This window comes from Otolemur garnettii, unplaced genomic scaffold (genome assembly GCF_000181295.1).
Source record: "Otolemur garnettii isolate 467f Iridium unplaced genomic scaffold, OtoGar3 scaffold00049, whole genome shotgun sequence".
In the NCBI taxonomy this organism is placed as follows: Eukaryota; Metazoa; Chordata; class Mammalia; order Primates; family Galagidae; genus Otolemur; species Otolemur garnettii.
In genome coordinates, this window is record NW_003852444.1 from 9,582,295 (window position 1) to 9,604,863 (window position 22,569).

The 22,569-nt window shown below is 37.7% G+C and overlaps 1 long non-coding RNA gene across 1 annotated transcript in view; it reads left to right on the forward strand.

Moving 5' to 3' along the window:
• The first annotated feature begins 20,081 nt into the window (after positions 1-20,081).
• LOC111725881 overlaps positions 20,082-22,569 on the forward strand; it is a 22,821-nt gene continuing 20,333 nt past the window's right edge. The window contains exon 1 of the long non-coding RNA XR_002773826.1: positions 20,082-20,092. This is a non-coding gene — a long non-coding RNA (uncharacterized LOC111725881). The remainder of the gene's footprint in view (positions 20,093-22,569) is intronic.

The following is a 22,569-nucleotide window of genomic DNA, read 5'->3' on the forward strand; positions in this document are numbered from 1 at the left end:
AGTTTCCACTTATAAGTGATTTTCCCTTCCTGAGTTACTTCACTTAGGCTCATGGTGTCCAGTTCCACCCAAGTTGCTTCAGAAGACATTATTTTATTCCTTTTTATGGCTGAGTAGTATTTCCTGGTAGATACTTACCCCATTTTCTTTATCCAGCCATTGGCTGATGGATGTTAGGTTGATTATGTATCTTTGCTCTTGTGAATAGTGCTGTAATAAGGTCTTTATTATTTTGATATAATAATTTATTTTCCTTTGGGTAGACACTCAGTAGTGGGATTTCTGGATCAAATAGTAGATCTATTTTTAGTTCTTTGAGAAATCTCCATACTACTTTCCAAAGAGGTTGTACTAATTTACATTTCCACCAACATCCCTTGTTTTTTGACTTTTATATAATGGCCGTTCTGACTGGAGTAAGTGGTATTTCATTGTGGTTTTAATTTACATTTCTGTGATCATTAGTCATGCTGAGTATTTTTCCCTACGTTTCTTGCCAATTTGTATGTCTTTTTTTGAAAAATTTCTGTTTATTTCATTTATAAGATGGACTAAAGACTTAAAGATAAGACCTAAAACTGTAAACATTCTAGAAGAAAAACTAGGAAAATCTCTTTTGGACATTGGCTGAGGCAAAGAATTTATAACTCGGGCTCTGTTTTCCATTACATCCCTCCATGTGTTCTTTATTTCATCTAAATTAGATTTCTCATTCCTAGTATCATACTGCCATGCTGTTTCCCATTGTTACTGCTACCTGAAAAGATTTCTTTTCTATAAGTATGTATCATCCCCTTTACAAAACTTTGAACAGCAACCCCACACCCATGGAAGAGCTATTTATTTCTTACCTTGAGCTCCATAGCACATGGCTAAGATGTTTGTATGGCACTTACTTCCCAGTCATAAAATCAATTCACATAATATGGTATGCAGATTTAATGTATTTTTTCTTTGTTTATAAAAGATGGACTATCTAGTGGTTTCATATTGTATGATGGCTTGTTTTAAAACATTTTCTAATGACAAAAAAACAAGCCAAAGAACTAGGAGGCAGCAACACCATTTGCACTGCAATACTTGTGCAACAAGTTTATTTGAACTGTCAGTAAGGGGTGGTGTCAACAATGAGGAAGCAGCCTATTTTTCTTCCACTACTGCCTTCAAAATATTGAAGGATTAGGTCTCTTCCCTGTTCCTTGGAGATATCGCAGGCAGATATAAGGGCTTTCCAATCACTTCTCATTCACTTATGAGTACAAAAAAAAATCTGATTTTTCATGTACAAAAAGGTACTGTCTAGATTTTGTGATATAGGCTAATCTGCAGATGCTGGCATGGATGTGGAGAAAAGGGAACACTTCTACATCATTGGTGGGATCACAAACTAATACAACCTCTATGGAAAGAGGTATGGAGAATTCTTAAAGAACTAAAAGTAAAACTTCCATTTGATACTGCAATCCCATTACTAGGTATCTACCAAGAAGAACAAAAATCATTTTACCACAAGGACATTTGCACCAGAATCTTTACTGCATGGAAGTGACCCAATGCCCATCAACCCATGAATGGATTAACAAACTATGGTATAAGGTATACCATGGAGTACTATTCAGCCATAAGAAAAGATGGAGACTTTACAACTTTTATGTTTACCTGGATGAAGTTAAAACACATTCTTTTTAGTGAAGTTATCTCAAGAATGGGGAAAAAAGTATCAAATGTACAAATGTATTCAGTACTAATATGAAACCAATATATAAACATGTACATGAAAGAAAAAACAGCAGTATAGTCTAGCGGGGGGCGGGGAGGCAGAAGAGGGGAGAGAGAGGAGGGTGTTCAGCATACACCCTGGGTGAAAGGCTCAACCTCAACTTGAACTTTACCTTAGAAATGAAAACAATGTCACCTAAACATTTGTATCCTTGTATTAATCTGAAATCAAAAGTAATCAATTAATTAATTTTAAAAAGGTACTATCTGGCTAAAAACTTCAAACTATAATACATTTCCAAGTGTTATCCTCCCTCAGTTCAGAAGTGATTTTGGTTAAAGGACTTAACAGTGGGAAGATGTGTAGCCTATTCTTTCACTCTCCTTGCTCTTTGTTTTCTCTTCTCCTAGCTTATCCTGGAAAGGACACCTGGATATGGTTCTAAAAAATTTCTTTGAAACTTAGAAAAAATGATGCCTTCAGTAAATAAGGTAGATATAGAGGAAATTCCATGGCAGAGGAATGAGTTAAAAGGCTCAGAGACAGCATGTCAGAACTGACTTACTGTGTACCACAGGAGAACCACTAAATGATTATGTTTCCCAAGAAGAGGACACTCTCTTCACAACAAGCAATGATGAATAAAGGTACGGTTGATAATAGGAGATAACATCGTAAATTTGGCTCCCTGGTCTCAGTAGGGATGATAGAGTCTAGAATAGCCAGTTGACAGAATAAAACTGTCAGAGAGAAGACAGGATTGGTGGAATTAGTTGGCTTCATTAGTTACCACAATGACCCTATAGCTATAAGTCCCAATCCCTGGGCTGTGGACCAGTACTAGTCTGTTGCCTGGGTCACACAGCAGAAGGTGAGCAGTGGATGAGCAAGTGAAGCTTCATCTGTATTTTCAGCCACTCCTCATTGCTCACATCATCACCTGAGCTCCACCCGCTGTTAGATCAGTAGCAGCATTAGATTCTCATAAGAGCACACATACCAGTGTAAACTGCACATATGAGGGATCTGGGTTGCACACTCCTTATAAGAATCTAATGCCTGATGATTTGAGGTGAATGTAATGCACTTGAATCATCCCCAAATCATCTCTCCCTACCCTGGTCCATTGAAAAATTGTTTTCCATGAAATGGGTCCCTGGTGCCAAAAAGGTTGGGTTCCTCTGCCCTGTAGGAAGATAATTATACATAATTATCCTAATGGGTTACAAAGCCCAAGTAATGCCCAGGGATTCTTGACCTCAGGAATCTGTGGCAAAGACTATAAACTATGATATTCTAGGAGTGAGATATGTGAGCAGGCAATAAAGGAGTTGTTTGACTTATATATCAAAAAAAGATCTTGGGTTGGTCAGTATTACAATTGGAAATCATAGTCTTCTGTCCATTTTCAAGAATGGAGGCAATTTTTTAGACTTAGAACACACTGATTAAAGAATCATGTCTCCTTTAGGAAATTTCCTACAACACCATAGCAAGCAGTTAAAGTAGCTATTCACAATCCTTCCTCAAAGGAACGTAGTTCTATTCACCAGTCACTGTACACTAGGGAGAGTGAATATTTAGAATATTTTTAAGACTGTGGATAAGTTAACATGGACACCAACCACATGACCCCAAATAGCATCAGCTTCTTTATTAGAATGAAGATGTTTAGGGGCCAAGAGATAAATGGAGTTCTAGCCCAAGTCAGAGGGCTGTGGAATACTTAGTAACTGGAAGAACCCTCACATTGGTTCCCTAAAGAGTAAGTCTACTTCTTTAGGAGATGAGGTCTTGCTATGTTGCCCAGGTTGGGCTCAAACTCCTGGCCTCTAGCAATTGTATCCAGTTTAAGCAAGAACCAAACTGGTCTGAGATTATAGATGTGAGCCATCATGACCAACAGAGTAAGTCCTTATGGTGGAAAAGGTTAGATATAAACTCTTAAAACCTCTAAAAGAAACTTCCTAAGCCTCTTTCCTGGGCAAAGATAGTAAGTTGGAAACATCAAAGCATCCTGCAGGGATTCATGTCTCCCTCAAACACTTAAAAGGATGCAGGAATAATGATCTTTATGAAAACCCATTCAATTCACTAGTTTGGTTCTTGCTTAAACTAGATAGTTGATGAACAATGATAACGGACCTTGGTCACCTGGACATTCAGGTCATTGGACCACTATTTTGACGATACCATGCCAACTGGACCTGGTAGCAGAAAGTAGTTAGACCTCTAAATGCCCCAGTAAGGCATATCAATCAAAGGCTGTAGGAGATAAACCCTACAAAGATTCAGGGGCCTGGTTCATCAGTAGGAGTTTTAGAGGTACAATGGTCTAGATCATGGAATTCCAAATGATAGCCCAGAGGTCACATCCAGGCCACTGCCTTGGTATAATCTGATAGCTAAGAATGGTTTTTACATTTTTAAATGGTTGAAAAAATAATAATGATATTTTATGATGTGTGAAAATTATTTTAAACTAAAGTTAGTCCACACTCATTAATTTACATATAATCTATGGTTAGAGTTTTAGCAGCAAAGTTGAAGAGTGGCAACTGAGACCATATGTAGAACTTTCATCACTAAGTAAGTCAACTCACCAGTGTTTCAAGTGCCAAATATATTTATTTTATTTTACCAGTGCATATCTTTCATGTCAAAACAAGAGAAGTAAACTTTAAATGTTGTATTTTTAAGTCACTATGGCATTCTATTTATTTTGTTTTTGTTTACTTGCCTTGTTTATTATGCACTAACAGTATGACTAAGCTAAAACAACACAGTACATGTCAGCCTTACTAAACTAAGCACGAATCACAAAATGCTCAACTCACAAGAAAGCAACAGGCAGAAAAATTAGGAAATTAAAAATGGAATATCTCATTATAGCAAAATTTCTTCACAAGAATTATAATTGTAAATGAGACTGCAACCAAAGTTAACTTTTTAAGTAGCTCGTGTGTTAGCAAGCAAGAAAAGCTATTTGCCAATGGTAAGATAATTAAATTCTATTAAATTCTATTTCATTGTACATGTACAATAGAATCAGCTAAAGAAATGTGTACACAGAAAATAAACTTGTTTAAGACCATAAACATTTTGATAACAACAGTTGGTTGAAGAGTTGGGACACTGTAAGCAGCATTAACAGTTAAAAAATAAGGCTAATGGTTCTGATTATCTTTCCTTTCCTCTTGATGAGTTGAAAGATATTACTAATACTTCTCAGGTTTTTGTTTTTTTTTACTTGAAAGGTTAATGTTAAGTTTGAAGGAATCAAAGAATTAGGTTTTATGAATACTCTGTATGGAATAACTACAAGTGAGAAAAATATTTTCTAAGTTGTTGAGAAAAATCTCCAATTTGGTACAACCTGAAGTGGAATCTGCTAAGATGTGTTACAATGCATAGTAGCAAAACTTTGTGTGCAGCAGACAAAAGATTAGTTGGACAAATTTATAAAAGTTGTGAAAGAGTAAGATGTTAGAAACCTGTGATTATTCATTTTATTATTTATCAGCAGGTACTTTGCATCAAATATTTGAATCTGTCATATATTATTGAACCAGTAATGTGAAAAATAAACTTTATTCATTCTTGTGGACTTAACCATCTTTGATTTTCTAATTTTTGGGGGGGGGGTGTTGTTCATTTGTTTTCTTCTCTTTGTATTTAAAATATTTTACTTCAGTTTTCTGATTTTTTATATGAGAAATAGAAGCTGAATATCATAAATTGATATATCAAACATCAGTTTGATGGCTTGCAATTGGTAAAGCTTAACTGTAACTGTTTGGTTTTAGCTCCAGGGTAAAATTGAAATTTTTTCTGAACAAGAGGAACTCCTTTCATCCACTATTATTCAACAATGAATGACTTGGGAAATTTTTTTTGTTAAATTTTGCTAATGTTTAGGTGTGATGGGGTATGAAGAGTTTTTATCTTAGAGCTATATACTAACATATTTACAGATGAAAGGATATCATGTTTGGAACTTACTTTAAAATAGGGAGGACAGTGAAAAGTTAAAGGGTACAGATAAAATAATATTGGTCATAGAATCATACTAAAACTGAGTGATATGTATATTACATTCAATTTACTATCTATCCTCTCTACTTTCGTATACATTTGAAATTTTCTATAATAAAAGGTTGAGGCCAGGTGCTTTGGCTCACAACTGTAATCCCAGTACTTTGGAAGGCCAACATGGGAGGATTGCTTGAGGCCAGGAGTTTGGAACCAGCCTGAGCAACATAGTGAGACCCCATCTACAAAACTTAGCTGAGTATGGTGGTGCATGCCTGTTGTTGCAGCTACTCAGGAGGCTAAAGCAAGAGGATTACTTGAGCCCAGGAGTTTGAGGTTTCAGTGAACTATGATAATGCCACTCTTTCTAGCCCAGATAGCCTGGTGATACCCTGTCTCTAAACAAACACATAAAGGGAAAAAATCAATATTCATTATTATAGCTAGCAAAGAAAGAAATCATCTTATAGATAGATTGGCTTGAAAAAATATCCTAAGGCTCAAGAGACAACCAAAATAGTCATCAAAATGGTACCAATTCTTCAGGTAGCTGAGAGCTTGGGGAAGCACCATAAACTTGCCTATAGAACTAACGTACCTCAGGGTAGTTAAATAACTGTGTCAGAAAGAGTCAAGCCGGTGATTTGGGGTGAGCAGAAATAAAGAGCCCACTGCCTACGGAATGAAAAACATTTCTGGAAATCCTCTAACCTTTCAAGAGTGAAGAAGGAAATCCATGTGGGTGGGCCAAAGACTGAGAACAGTGTGAACAAGAGCCAAGCTACCCAGAAAGGAGATATGTAAGTATTCACTAAAAATATTAATTAGTGAGGTCTATATCTTAGAAAAAGGAGAGCTTTATTTCTCATAAATAAAGCTCAGACAGGTACCCATGCTTCAAAGAAGGTACAAAAGCAACAGAATTTTATACTGAGTGCAGTGGTCAAATATACATATTTGACAAGCTATAGGAGGAGTCGTGAATACTTACAGAAGGAAATCATAGGCATGCCATTGTGCTTTACCTCTCACATTCCCATTGTGATACAGCGGGGAACTCACTTGGAAGGTGTTTCTGGGGCCCTCTTGGCCAAGAGTAGTCTACTCAGGTAGCAGAGAGCTTAGGGTTTCATTTTTTAGTTCACACAGGAATTCCATATTTCCTGGAATAAAATGCAAAAGTAGAGTAACTGTCCAAAATTTTTATGAACTCAAAAAGGGGGGAAGATCAGGTAGGTTTTGGATGGTACAGAAATTTACTTGAGATCAAAGGAAGTCAAATTTCCTAGCATGGGTGTCCAGCCTTTTTTCTTTTTCTGCTACATTTTGGAAGGATAGGAGTTGTTCACACATTAACTACACAAACAGTAACAAAAGCTGATGAGCCAAAGAAAAAAGTCTATGCATACTTTTTCCAACATCCCAGATAAGCCAAACAGTCCTCATATAGTCTGCAGGCAGCCTTCAGGCTGTAGGTTGGAAGCCTACAAAGGCTCTTCCTCTTTCATGGGCCAAATAATCCTTTAAGAATTTGAGTTTTTAAAAGAGAGAAAATAAACATATTCAAACCCACAAAATTTTGCATTTTATTTCATGGGATGTCCAAAGCATGAAGTCTGAGAACCTTAGATTAAGAATGCCTATATGGAGTGGTGCCTGTGGCTCAAAGGAGTAGGTCGCTGGCCCCAGATACTGGAGGTGGTGGGTTCAAGCCTGGCTCTGGCCAAAAAAAGAAAAGAATGCCTGGATGAATATTTTGCTTACAGAAAGTTCACATGAAGAATAAAAGGCAGGGTAAGTGAGAAGGGCATTGTTAAGTGTGATGTGTTTCTTTCATGCAAAGAAAACACAGCAAAAGCTAGGATGTTTTCCTGTTCTAGGGACATTTACATGAAACTGTCAAGTATCAGGAATGGGGAGATTTGCCTAGTGGGGATGTGCTGAGGCACTCCCTGAAGGCTGAACATAGCTGCTTGGCTTGAGAAAGTCAAATATTTAAAGCTGCATGTCATATAAAACTATAGATCAGGTAAGTCACAGCTGTAATCTCCACTCTATTCCCTATAATCTCCATTAGTGAGTTTTCAGTGTTCAAATCAATTCAATCAACATTTTATAGACAATGTATTGGGAAATGTGGGGAAAAAATGACTGAAACATAGACCCTAAGGATACTCATCTTTAAGTGGAACATGTGAACATCCCTTGCAACAAGCCTGACCCTGAACTCTTCGATCTTCAACTTTAATATCCTTCTTCATTGGTCTTTTCCAGCTCCACACAACCATAGCCACTCCTTTAGTATTCTCCTCACTTAATACATCTCTGTGGTCGAGACCTCAAATTCTGAAATATTTTTTAGACCCCAAACTCTTATTCTTCTGTCTTTCTTCTCCCTAATAATTTTTCTCTTTACCCTCATCATGAGCTCCAGACCCCTTTAAGGCTTATATCCAAATCTTTCATCTGTGTCTGGGGTTTCACTTGCTGTTTCCTGTCCCAGACACCATGGACATGTGAAATGACCAAGGGCCAGTAGATGGCAGCATTGTCTCAACTAAACTACTCACTAGCTTGAGCACCAAGTCAGGTACGGTTATTGTCATTTATAAGGGGAGCAAGACAACAGTGAAATTAAACAAAGGATACAAAATGTAGGGAAATCACTCAGCTGGGGGTAAGCACATCTTGCCCTCATACAAGTAGAAACCAGAGACGTGGCCAGACCTGAGCAATAAGGGAGATGACAGGGTGCTCTCAGGTTCATTGTCTATGAATGCTTCATACCTATCCATGTAAGTCATCTCCCTGCTTTGAAACATTTCTTGCCCAATGACCCTGAAGGATTTTATGTTTGAATAATTAGTTATTTAATACCAACAAGCCTCCTAGAATCCTTTGCTTTTAACTGCCTCCCCAATTCCCAGTTGCTAGGTAAAGTCAATCTTATCTGTCTTCTTCTGGGGATCCAGGTGCTCCTACAGAAAATTACAGAACTCTGCACCTCGATTCAACTTCAAATTCATAATATGTAATTTCAGTGGTGACTTCAAGGCTGTCCGACTTTTCTTCATTTAATTCTTAGGTAACTCCTCAGGACATTACTCATAGAAGCAATTATGTGCTTTCTGCACTCCCTGTGCCTTACTACATCTCGGGTCTCCCAGCCACAGCAGTTGACCTCACATCCTCCTTTATCTGAAGGGGTTGGATTGCCCATCCTGGCCTGTTCTGAAGCCCTCTCTCCTGTAGAGTGAGCACAGGAGCTACAGAGTTCTACATGGTACACTAACAGGGTTGGATAGAGAAGACACCAGACATCTCACCTCTTCAATGGAAAGTTAATAAAAGTGAATATCCTATATATCTTCTCTAAATCACCTTACTCCTCAGAAAGATAAGTTATGAATTTTAATACTGGAATATTTCCTAAATCATCAGAAAAAGACTGGGGTATTTTACAAATCTTATTTGAGGAGAAAATGTTTTAAAACTATTCACTAAGTAACTAACAAACTAATAAAAAATTTTCTCTACTTCTTTAAATTTCAATCGACATTATCCTATCCCAGTGACTCACAAGTTTGTTTATTCAGTCATTTTATTTAATAAGTACTTTAGAGCCAACACTCAGAGCCACTACAGGTTATGCCACACACAGAACTGTAATGATTGATAGGAGAATTTTATGGCAGATGATGAGTATCGAAAAAGAAGAAAGTTATTCATCCAGAATCTGTTGGGATCTCTTTCCAGCACTATCAGAAGAGAATCTACCAGTTGGACTCCAGGCATATGCCAGTTATGATCAGTCAAGATGGTGAGTGCCTCAGGCTTTATTTATTTATAATAAGCACTCATATAATATTCAAGTAGTTTTCAAAGGGTATCTACTATTGAAAAGATAATGTTCCAGTCTTCTTGATGGATGTATCTCTCAGAACAGTAATGTGAGTAAGAATTCTACCATGTATGTTAGTTCTTATGAGCTAGATTATTATGGATCATCCTCAAAATCATTTCTGAGTGGACTCCCAAAACTGAATTTGGAGCCCTGTAGCCTGGATCTTGGTCTCAAAATAACCCCACCACTGAGCTGACATGCTATAACATCCATCCTGAGCCTTCTCTCTTTAAACTACCAGTATTAACTTAAAGATGCATCTGTTTTAAAATACATCAATTGAAGTTCCCTAATTTGATATATCAATTCAATATTACCAAATTAACTAATAAATTAATTTATTATAAATGAAATTTAAATTTAATTCGTTCAATTTAAACTGTACTATTAATTAGAGACATTTGCAGTAACAGCTGGGGACTCAGGACTATAACACCTATATCTAATGTTTGCTTCCATGAATAATAGGATAAGATTTGTGTGCTGTCACAGTTGACAGAACTGAGATCTGTAAGGGGAAGATATAAGAAGGCATATTTTAATCAACATAAGAAAGATCTTGCTAAACGTAAGATTTTTCTAAATGTTCAGTGGGAATGAATTCCTGGTCATTAGTGGTGTTTGGACATTAACCAGACTGTGATAATTGACAATCTTGAAGAACTTCAGTACCTAAAAGCTCCACCAAGCTTAGTAGCCCATGATTCTAGATTGGCAGGCACAGACTGACCCTCTTAAATCAGCTGCATCTTTTCTCCTCCAGGCTTCAGCCCACAACTGCATGCTAGCCTTGGAATTACCTTAGTTGTCAGCCCTGGCTCACATCCCACACAAAAGCTGGGCAAGTCTCTAGTGAGACAACCCTGTTAGTTTATCACCTGGTGGCACTTGCAGCTCCAGTGTGCTGCTTTGTATCAAGAAGGAAAAATAAAATCCTAAGCACTCCAGCCGACTCTTGGACAATTCAACCTTGGAAAAACCTTAAAACTGAGTTCCTGGCCATGATAGGATGGGAGAGCAGGCATGCCTCGTTGTACCCATTCCCTGGTTAACCACCATTAGCCTTTCTTCCCTAAGGGCTAAATAAAACCATCCCTTTGGAAAGAAAACCTTGTTCTACTGCTGATTTCAATCAAGCACGTAATGCCGGTCCTCATTCTTTGCTTTTAGCATAACAGCTGATAAGAATTCTTTCAGCTACTAACCATGAAGTGGTCTAACCAGACTACAGAGTATGTGCAGTAAGGGTTTGAAGGTCCTTTGCTTCACATTTGACAGCAGAGGGCTTAAACTTCACTGTGGGGCGGCGCCTGTGGCTCAGTGAGTAGGGCGCTGGCCCCATATACTGAGGGTGGGGGGTTCAAACCCACCCTGGCCAAACTGCAACAAAAAATAGCCAGGTGTTGTGGCAGGCACCTGTAGTTCCAGCTACTTGAGAGGCTGAGGTAAGAGAATTGCCTAAGCCCAAGAGCTGGAGGTTGCTGTGAGCTGTGACACCATATAGCACTCTACTGAGGGTGACAAAGTAAGACTCTGTCTCTAAAAAAAAAAAAAAAAAAAAAACTTCACCCTGGGATTAGACTAATTATGCCATTTTTTGTACACATGAACTATGAAGGTTCATTAAGCTCAATTGTGCACACTATGTTTTTCCTTTCATAAATAATCATGACTCCCCCCATAGCTTGTTAAATATGTTCATTTCGCCACTTTGCTCAGCATAAATTCCTATTCCCATTGTCCCCCCTCTAAGCATAGGCTCTTGGCTTTTGCCCAGGGCTACTGCTTCCTGGTCTCTCAGATAAACCACCCTGCAGGCTGTGACCCATTATGAGAAATAAATCTCTCCTTTCCAAACGTCTTAACCTCACCGGTTTATTCAGGTGATAGTATCTGTTAACATTATAATGGGTGATATTGCGCAGCTGATAATTATGATTATGATGAAGCAAGTGCTAAAAATCCTTGGCTTCCAGCTTATAGATGGAACAGAATTAAATTACAAAACATTAGAACACAATAATTACAGCAGGTTTTTCTGCTTTAGAATATTAACTCTTCATTTGTAAGTAAATCAAGCAAAGCTGAAAGATAGAAGCTATACCCTAGTGTTGGAATCTGAAGAGAAAGAAGGAGCAGAAAGAATGATTTTCATAAGATCACTGTTTTGCTTTGAGAGCTCAAGCAGAAAGTGGAGAGTTGGATTCAAGAGTTCTAGAACCTTTAGGATGAGCTCCAAATTGCTGCCAAGAACTAAAGAGGAGAACTTCATAATCTGAAAGGCAAGAAGAAGAGAGGGAACTTTATTTTGGCAGATGTGGAAATATTAATACTTTAGGATGAGTTGACCTTTTAACTTCATCAGTTTATTAAGCTTCTGATTCTGCACTTTTAAGAAAATTCTTAAGATGGGTTTTATTCTGAAGACTATATCCATGGATGATGTGCATTTTTGCAATATCTAACACAGTTATTTTACAATAACTAACTCCAGGAAAAGAGATTCTTAAGAGAAAGAATGATCTAGGGCTTGTGGATATTTCTGATGATCACAAGCCTATTGTCCTCTAAGACTCCACAGCCCTGACTTTGGTGGCTGAGAGAGTGACAGCAATGTGTCTTACACAGACAGAGGGCCAAATCCCCAAATGCAGACACGTGAGACAGGTGCATATGTGAAAGTCGTGGTGCTGGGAACTCCACCAACCATTTAGTTAAGTGATAACTTCTTATTTGGTTGTGGTCATGAAAAGTGCAGAGAACCAACATATGCAGAAGAGTTTATTTAAAGAGCAGAGAGTATCAGAACTATCTCAGGTAATCCAAAGGTTAAAGTTTGTAATATTACCAAGAAAATAAAAAATCCAAGATTGGGTGATGTTTTCCGTTACAGAAACCAAAACATAGCTTCTGTGTATTTACTGAGTGTTTGACTTCCAGGAGAAACAAGTAAGAATAATCAGTAAATGTTCACTGTTTATAACTTAAAAAATAACTATTATAAACCCTTATTGCTATATAAGGGAAGGCCATTGTCTTTCTGTAATCAGAAAGAGTGCCATGGGACTGTGACAAAACTCTTAGCATTTCTATATGTTTATAAAAAACCTTACTTTCTAAGGCACAGTAAAAATGAATGTTCTGCTTTTCTGCCCCTCTGAAATTCAGCTTTGCTGCTTTGATACACTAACTGAAAACTACTGAGACCAGTTTTATAACTCACTTGGATTCAGTCACATTTCCTTTCAGTTAAGGAGTTTTTCATTTGTATACACTAGTATAAAGGAGGAAGACTCTTTTATTTGTTCAGCATAAAAAATGGATTTCTAAAAGAGTACAGGAGACTTTTTTCTCAAATCTAGTTTGTCTTTGTTGTTTTTTTGATTACCTAACTAATGATTCAGGGGTTTTTTGTTTGTTTGTTTGGGAATTTCAGAAAAGGTTCAGAAAAAAATTACAGAAATAGTACAAATTTTTTGCTGAGTAACATGGTAGTAATTTGCTGACATGATACCCCATCACTCTTAATAACATTAATGGGTGGATTAATTTTAAGACATTACTATCATTTCATTTCAGACTTAATTAAAATCTTACCAGTTGCCCCAATAATATCTTTTATAGCCAAAGAATTAAATATTGCATTCATTTACATATCTTTTAAATATTCTTCAGTCTGGAGGAGCTCTTCAGTTTTTCTCTCACTTTCATGATTTTGACTATTTCAAAGACTACAGTTCATTCACAGGGGTCCTCAAACTTTTTAAACAGGGGGCCAGTTCACTGTCCCTCAGACTGTTGGAGGGCTGGACTATGGGGCCAAGACAAGTCGGCTGCTAAGCAGGACAGGCAGCAGTGGCAAAAACACCCTGCAGGCCAGATAAATGTCCTAGGTGGGCTGCATGTGGCCTGCGGCCCATAGTTTGAGGAAGCCTGGTTCACTAATTCTGTGGAATGTCTCTCATTGTGAGTGCTTAGACTCAAAAGTATGCATACTTAGCAGGGATATCACAGATTTCAAGCTGTATTCTTCCCATTGCATCCTATGAAGTGGTACACAATTTCAACTTGTCCTATTACTGCTAATATTAAATTGACCACCTAAGGATGTGGGGTAGGCAGAATTTTAAGATGGCCCAATAAATAGCCTTGGCTTGGGGTGTTACTCCCACGATTATGATCTTATATGGCAAAAGGATGATTATCTGGGTCTGCCTAATCTAATGAAATCAGGCCTTTAAAAATCAGAGAGTTTTCTCTGGCTGGTAGCAGAGGAAAAGTCAATTAGATTCAATGTATGTAAGGAATTCAACTCCAGGCAACCTCTACCTTGCTGATATGGAGAAGATCTATGCCGCACAGACTGCGACTGGTCTCTAGGAATGCAGCACCAGCCAGCAAGGAGATGCGGACCTGGGTCCTATAGCTGGGAATGAATTCTGTCAACAACCTGTGTGAGATTAGAGGGTGAGTTCTTCCCCTGAGCTCTGGAGAAGAGCCCAGCCTGGCTAACACCATCCTTGATTTCAGCCAGGGGAGACCTCTAAACACAAACCCAGTTGAGCCCCACTGGACTTCTCTGACTTACAGAGCTGTGAGATCGGAAATGGGTGTTGTTTCAAGCTGTTAGGTTTGTGATAATTTGTATGCAGCAAACAAAAACTAATACAAGTGGCATCTGCCAATTTCTCAGTTGTAAAGTAACTCTTTTATCTTTAGTAATTAATAAGCATTTTGTAAATAGCTACTTTGAGACTAGGCAAGTATCTTCTTATTCCTCACAAAAAGTTTATCCACTAATTTCAGCATCTGTTGCTGTTTCTTGAATTGATGACCAATATGATTATCAAGTGGTGATTTTCTAATTCCTTCATTTCCTCTTTATTTATTTCAAATTAATGTGAGGGTACAAATTTTTAGGTTACATTGTTCTGACTTCTAGAGTAAAGGTCTAGTTGTAAAAGAGCCCCTCACCCAGGGGCCCCTCACCCAGGGGCTTCCCCATGTGCACATTGGGTGAGATCCTGCCATGTGCCCTCCCTTCTTATGCCAGTCGTCCTCTCCCTCCCCCACCTCCCTCTACCCCCATACTAGACTATATTTGTATTTTATTGTTCTTATGAGCATGTAATTGTTTATATATTGATTTCATATTAGTATGGAGTACATTGAATATTTATTTTTCCCTTCTTGTGAATTTATTTCAACTCCATACAGGAGTTGAAATTCAACTCCATACAAAATTTATTTCAACTCCATCTTTTTAATAGTTGAATAGTATTCCATGATACACATATAACACAGTTTGTTGATCCATTCATGGGATGATGGGCATTTGAGTTGCTTCCATGACTTGGCAATTATGAATTGAGCCTCAATAAATTAGATATACTATGAAAAATGTTTTTCATGCTCATTTATTCATTTCAGTGTGGTCTCGTGGATTTCTTCTTTTTCCAGTAGGCGATCATCCATTAGTGTCATTATTCATTTTATGTTCTAATTGGCCTGGCTTCTGTTTCTGTTAGGCAGGACCTTATCATTTGTGAGCACTCCCTTACTTTCTGGTGGAAAAGGTAATAGTGAATCATCTTTCCATGTTCATCTCTGGAATCTGCTCTTTCTTCAAGTCATTCTCATTTCTTTTCATGGAGAATGGCTCATGTATATCTATAGTACATGATCTGTACTGTAGTATCTGTATTTCTAACCTGATCCATCTATATCGACAACTGAGAGTTCATACTAATTCCGGTATAATTCCACAAGCTTCTTTCTAGTTTTTACCTTTCATAATTGTAACCTCCTACAGTGAGAAATCATGCTATAGTTTGCAGACCCTGGGTCCTTGTCCCCAAAGCAGGAAAACATGCTGCTAAAAGTACTAAAATATAAAGATTTTTTCCCCATTTTGCACAGTCTCTCAAGAGGTAATGTTGGGTTTTGTTTGTTATTTAATGTCATTTTAAGTAAATAAAAATTAAACTTTTAAATTATTAATAGCATTAGTTATACTGTTTGCTTTTTATTGGTTTTAAATGCAAATATAAAATAATTTAACCAACATAAATAATTACCAACCTTATACACCTCATTTTGGTGTTCTTACCAGCACAGTGGACACACTGCACTAAGCTAACTGAAACATTGATATGTACACAGGCTAACCAACATGCTCTCCTTTGAGCTTACTATTGTTGGATAAGGATGTAGGAAAGGAAAAGGAACTATGGTTTGTCATATCTTTTCCTTCCTTCTATGTCATTTTCAGCATATGTAATTGTCTAAAAAACTGAAATAACACAAATAAGGATATGATTAAGTTAGGTAATCCCTAAGGATCTCCCAATCTTAAAGTCAACCGATTTGAACATTAATTATATGTAAAATCTTTTATACCATACCATATAATCATGTCAGTGCTATCTTATAGTCACAGGTTCTGGCTGTACTCAAGCAAAGGGTGAGGGTCATTGAAGAGTACCTGAGAATTCTACCTCCCACACTCATCTTGGAATAGACGGTGGCTAGGAACCCTAGGAAGATAGCTGTCATGGCTGTTAGTGGGCTTGGCTCTGAAGAGCAAAATGCCCCCAGGCCAGATGGATAAAGGAACCAGTAACCCTCTCCAGATGTGTCAGTTAATTTGGGTTCTTCTACAGAGGCAGCAATTGTCAACTATGGGTCTAAACTGTGTCAGGTACAATTTCCATCTCAAAGTTTAAAAAAGTACAAATACAAAGTCATGGTGCTTAAGAAGCTGCTAACCCTTACAAACACAACTAAAAATGCTTTGTCCTGGATAAAACAATACAAAGTCCAGGGAGCCAAGAGAAAGAATACATACAGAAACAAAGAAGCTACTAATAAAAGCCATGCCAAAACATGAATCAGATGATGTCAAGAGATGCTATTTTAGCTATTTGGGGAATAAAATGAATACAAAGTTCTTATCAAAGATGTCTGTAAGTACAAGTTCTCACAATTAAGGTCTTGAACTTGTCCTCATGCACTTAGGTTGGCAGCACTGTACAAACAATTTGGCAAGTTTTCATAACCTTGGTATATCAGTGTCTCATGGTTGCATTCATGTTGACATGTGGTGATATCTTGCTGAGTGACCTTCATTATGGTTGTGTTTTTGTGTGCCACTGAAAGAATGTGGAGCTTGAATTAGAGCAACAAACAAACGTTCATAAATTTCTTGTTAAACTTGGCAAGAGTGGAAGTGAAACTAGGGAGATGTTAGTCCAAGTTTATGGGGAGAATGCTATGAAGAAAATAGCAGTGTACAAATGGATTAAATTTTTTTCAGAGGGGAGAAAACATCACTAATGAAGGGCAATCTTGATGGCCAGTAGCAGCAAAACTGATGAAAACATTGCAAAAATTGGTCAAATTATGCCTCAGAATCATTGGGTGACTGTGAGAAGCATAGCATAGCAGACCAAATAAACATTGACAGAGAAACAGTTAGGAAATTTCTTTTTGTATCTGTAAAATGTCAATTTTTTAAAAATTAAATCATAGCTGTGTACATTAATGCAATTATGGGGTATAATGTGATGGTTTTATATACCATTTGAAATATTTTTGTCAAACTTGTTAACATAGCCTTCACTGCATTTTTTTCTTTCATTCTTGAGATACTTTGCTAAGAAGAATATGTTCCAGCTCCATCCATATAATCATGAAAGAAGTAAAGTCTCCATCTTCTTTAAGACTGCATAATATTCCATGGTATACATATACCACAATTTATTGATCCATTCATAGGTTGATGGGTACTTGGTCTTCTTCCATGACTTAGCAATTATGAATTGGGCTGCACAAAACATTCTGGGGCAAATATCTTTGTTATAAAGTGATTTTTGGTCTTCTAGATATATACCTGGTAGAGGAATTAAAGGATTGAATCCCTAAGTGTTCTCCAAACATCTTTCCAAAAGGAACGTATTAGTTTGCATTCCCACCAGCAGTGCATAAGCGTTCCCTTTTTTCCACATCCATGCCAACATCTCTGGTTTGGGGATTTTGTGATGTGGGCTAATCTTACTGGAGTTAGATGATATCTCAAAGTGGTTTTGATTTGCATTTCTCTGATGATTCACGATGATGAGCATTTTTTCATGTGTCTGTAGGCCTTTCACCTGTCTTCTTCAGAGAAGTTTCTCTTCAAGTCCATTGCCCACCCTGAGATGGGATCACTTGTTCTTTTCTTGCTAATACGTTTGAGTTCTCTGTGGATTCTGGTTATTAAACCTTTGTCAGAGACATAACCTGTAAATATCTTCTTCCATCTGAGGGCTGTCTGTGTGCTTTACTTACTATGTTTTTGGCTATGTAGAAACTTTTTAATTTGATCAGAGCCCAGTAATGTATTTTTGGTGTTTCTTCAATTGCCCAGGGGGTCTTCCTCATAAAATATTCTCCCAGACTGATACCTTCAAGAGTTTTCCCTGCACTTTCTTCTAGTATTTTTATAGTTTCATGTCTTAAGTTTAAATCTTTAATTTGATGAGAGTCTATCTTAGTTAATGGTAAAAGATGTGGGTCCAATTTCAGTCTTCTACAGGTTGCCAGCCAGTTCACCTAGCACCATTTGTTAAATAGGGAATCTTTTCCCCACTGAATGTTTTTAATTGGCTTATCAAAGATAAAATAATGGTAAGTAGCTGGGTTCATCTCTTGGTTCTCTATTCTTTTCCATACATCTACCTCTCTGTTTTTGTGCCAATAGCATGTAGTTTTGATCACTGCTGATTTATAGTATAATCTGAGGTCTAGTAGCATGATTCCTTCTTCTTTGTTTTTATTTCTGAGTAATGTCTTGGCTATTGAGGTTTTTTTCTGATTCCATATAAAACAAAGTATTATTTTTTCAAGATCTTTAAAGTATGACAGTGGAGCTTTAATAAGGATTGCATTAAAATTGCATATTGCTTTGGGTAATATGGACATTTTAACAATGTTCGTTCTTCCCAGCCATGAGCATGGTATGTTTTTCCATTTATTAACATTTTCAGCTATTTCTTTTTTTAGAGTTTCATAGTTCTCTTTATAGAGATCTTTCACATCCTTTATTAGGTAAACTCCCAAATATTTCATTTTCTTTGGCACTACTGTGAAAGGAATAGAGTCCTCGACTGTTTTTTCAGCTTGACTATTGTTGGTATATGCAAAGGCTACAGATTTGTGAGTGTTGATTTTGTGACCTGAGATGCTGCTGTATTCCTTGATCACTTCTAAGGGTTTTGTAGTAGAATCCTTGGTGTTTTCCAGATATACAATCATATCATCTGGGAAGAGTGAAAGTTTGATCTCCTCTCACCCTATATGGATACCCTTGATTGCCTTATCTTGCCTAATTGTGATGGCTAAGACTTCCATTACAATGTTGAAAAGCAGTGGAGATAATGGGCACCCTTGTCTGGTTCCTGATCTGAGTAGAAATGATTTCACTTTAACTCCATTCAAGATGATATTGGCTGTGGGTTTGCTGTAGATGGCCTTTATCAGTTTAAGAAATGTGCCTTCTTTACCAATTTTCTTAAGTGTTCTGATCATGAAAGGATGCTGGATATTATCAAAAGCTTTTTCTGCATCAATTGAGAGAATCACATTGTCTTTGTTTTTTATTTTGTTTAATTTTATAATGTTAAACTGTAATAAATAATTGCTGAGAAGTGATTATCAAGAACTGCTTATCAAAGTTTGCCTTGTTGTCAGGCCCTGCCCTGCGCCGTCCCCGGCGCCCCCGCTATGCCCCCTACTCCACCCTCGGCCATGTTGTCCCGCCTTACAGATGTTAGAATCTGGTCACCCTAGTTATACATTAAGTATAAGATTAATGTAATGTAAAATATAATGTAAATTTAATATAAAACATGATCCAGGTAACAAAAATATTTGTCCCTTAATAGTTTAAAGCTAAAAAAATACAAGCCACTAATGAATATTGATATAAAAGTCTTAAGATGTTAAAATATAGAAACCAGCATCACTTTTCAAAGAACTATACATTATGATAAAAAAAATCATATATTTTCCCCTTTACTTATTGATATTGCATCATTGCATTAAAAATATTATTTTGAATCCTAATTTCAAAGTGCACTTTCATTCCTAATGGCTGGGAGTGGAGGGGCTGTGCATTAGAGAGGAGATCAGAAAGTCAGTACCCCTTCTCCTCAGCAAGTTTGGTAATGATTAAGGAATTCATTTGCTGAATATCTGAGTTCAATTTAGAAAAATCTCATCATGCACCAAATTAAGTAGAACACTTAGCATAGAGATTGCCCCTTTGAAAAAGCCAGTACCCTTCCTCCTTTACAAAAAAATCCCTCCTTGTCATAATGTAGAACTACAGAGGTCTGGATATAAGAGCTTTCTGTAACCATCACTGGTCCTGTGGGACAATCTTACTTCCTGTTCCTGTCCCCATCTCTCCCTGCTCGCCCTCAGATGATCTGCCTTCATCGTACACTGCCTGTGATGCTGATTCTGCTGTTTTGAGTTCAGAAACACTGCTTAGTACCTGCTTAGGTGGGTAGCTGTGGACAATGTACAGTCTGTAAGGCCACAGGCAAGCACGAATGTGCAGGATCCCCCTCTTCCACCTTGTGCTTCTCTCTTCCATCTGTGTGTCTCACTTCATGGCTGTCTCTGCCCACCTAGTGACAGATGAGATGGGTGTACATATGACAATTACAACCATATCCCCACTCTTATTAAGCTGATTTTATTTGATAATTTAGCAAGCTATTAAACAATTGTCACATATCAGCCAGTGTCCCTGATCCTGAGATGTAGTCCCTGCCCTAGAGAAGTTCATGGTGGTGGGGCCAGACTGGAGGTGCAGCTTCAACCAAAAACTAAGCACAGACAAGAGCAAAATCTGCCTCACCTTGGGCCACACCACACCCACAAGTACATTTAAAGAGTCAATCCTTGGACCCCCCCCCCCACCATGATGGAATAATCATCAATACGTACAGTGTGATCATGGACCAAAGCTTATACACTTGGTGGTATGGTTCATCAAAGAGCAAATTAGCTTTGCCCTTTCACTAGTTAGAAGAGAAAAGGGAAAGCTGCTCTACTCTGCAATATACTCAGCTGACCAAACTGAGGTCTAGCTCAGCTGTCTCTGCCTTTCTCTGAAGAGCCACCCAGGGGCAGGCAGCCTCATCAGATCCACCAGCAGGCACTCAGTCTGCCCAGATGATTAACAGGCCCAGATATTATCATATCAATCTTCTCTGTTTCAGTTTGGCTACTCAGATAAGGAATTGTTTTGAATAATCCCACTTTTTCTGCCTCTGCCTCACATTCAGATACAGTTTTAGCAATTTTGACACCTCTGTTAAAATTTTCTAATTTTAATTGCTACCTTGCTGTTCCTACAGCCTCCACGTTAGTTTGGATCCCTGTAGAATCACTGAGACTATTGCTCTGGCCTTTTCCTTTGGCCCTTTCCTCCTCCTATCCACTGCCATTAGATTATCTGACAGAATTTCTCAAAGGGTGACCCATGAAATAGCTATTATGTGGAAAGAAATGGATGTATTTGACAAAGTTTGGAAAATTCCATTGAATCAATGTGTTACCAACCACTGTTAACCTGAACGTCCATTTCACGCAGGACGCTGCTAGTCAGGGGCTCACAAGGCCAGAGGAGCCTACGCGCTGACATCTGGAGACAGTTTATTCACCTCCAAGGCTACTGTCATAGATGAGTTGGGAAACTGGACTCCACGGTACCAGTCAAGGCTCTCTGTGCACCCAGTGAAGTGTTGCCCAAGTATAAATTTAGTCTAGAATAAAAATGCTTTGTAGTTATAATCACTTTAAATAGGAAGATACTGTGTAACCTTGTAGCCTGTGAGGAGGAGTCTGTCTGAAGTGCGCTGTGATGAGTAATGACACTGCTGATGTTTACTTTTACTGTGAGAATGAAAGGTCACAAAGGGAAAGAGGGGGCAGAGCAGCTGTTTGGGGAGACATCCCTGCTGCCCTCCGGAATTGCTGGCTTTTCTGTAAATAGAAGTGAAACTGTTGATCTCTCATCCATTTCTCTGTTGATTGGCTTGGGTGACAGGTGAATAGACTCCTTGGTCTGGCAACAAATATAAACAGGCCTTTTTTTCTGCAGGACTTGTCAGAGTCTTTAACACCCTTAAGTATTGTAAATCTTGAAAAAGAGGTATAAAATGTGATTTTCTATCCTCCTAACTTCCATCTGATTTTGTTAGTAGATAACCCTGGACATCAATGAACTGCAGAACACACCAGGAGAAAACCTATTAAAGAAATTCACTGCTCAAAAACTATGTTTTAGTGCAGAGTGTGCTTTCTGAAAATTTACATTTGTGCATTAAGTGGAAATATAAAATACTCATTGATGTTTTATATAAATTTTAAAATCAATTTAGACATTTTATGGCTATGAATGAATAAAGGTAACATACAAATAATGTATAAAAACTACTAGAGAGGATGCCTTTGGCCTCCTCACTCCCATGCAGCTGCTGAACTTAACTGGAGGAAGAAAACCTTTTCTGTGAAAAGCCAAATTTACCAAAAGAGCAAATTGTTTTGGCCTTTTCCTGTAAGAAGAGAAGGAAGAGTTGCTGCAGTGCCTGTGGTCTCAATCACCGATATTTAACTGTTATAGCATGCAAGCAGCTATAAACAGAATGTGAGTTCATTAGTGGGTTTCAGCATAATTCTATTTGCAGAACAGGTGGCAGGTCAGATTTGGACCGTGAGCTGTAGTTTACCAACGTGGAGCTGCTGTGTTCAACCTTTTCTTTTATACAACATTTGCTTATGGTGAGAGTTAAACCTGCCAATACATATTTAGGTTGTTAATACTTTTTAATTTTTTGTTTCTTGGTATTTTGAAAAAGCT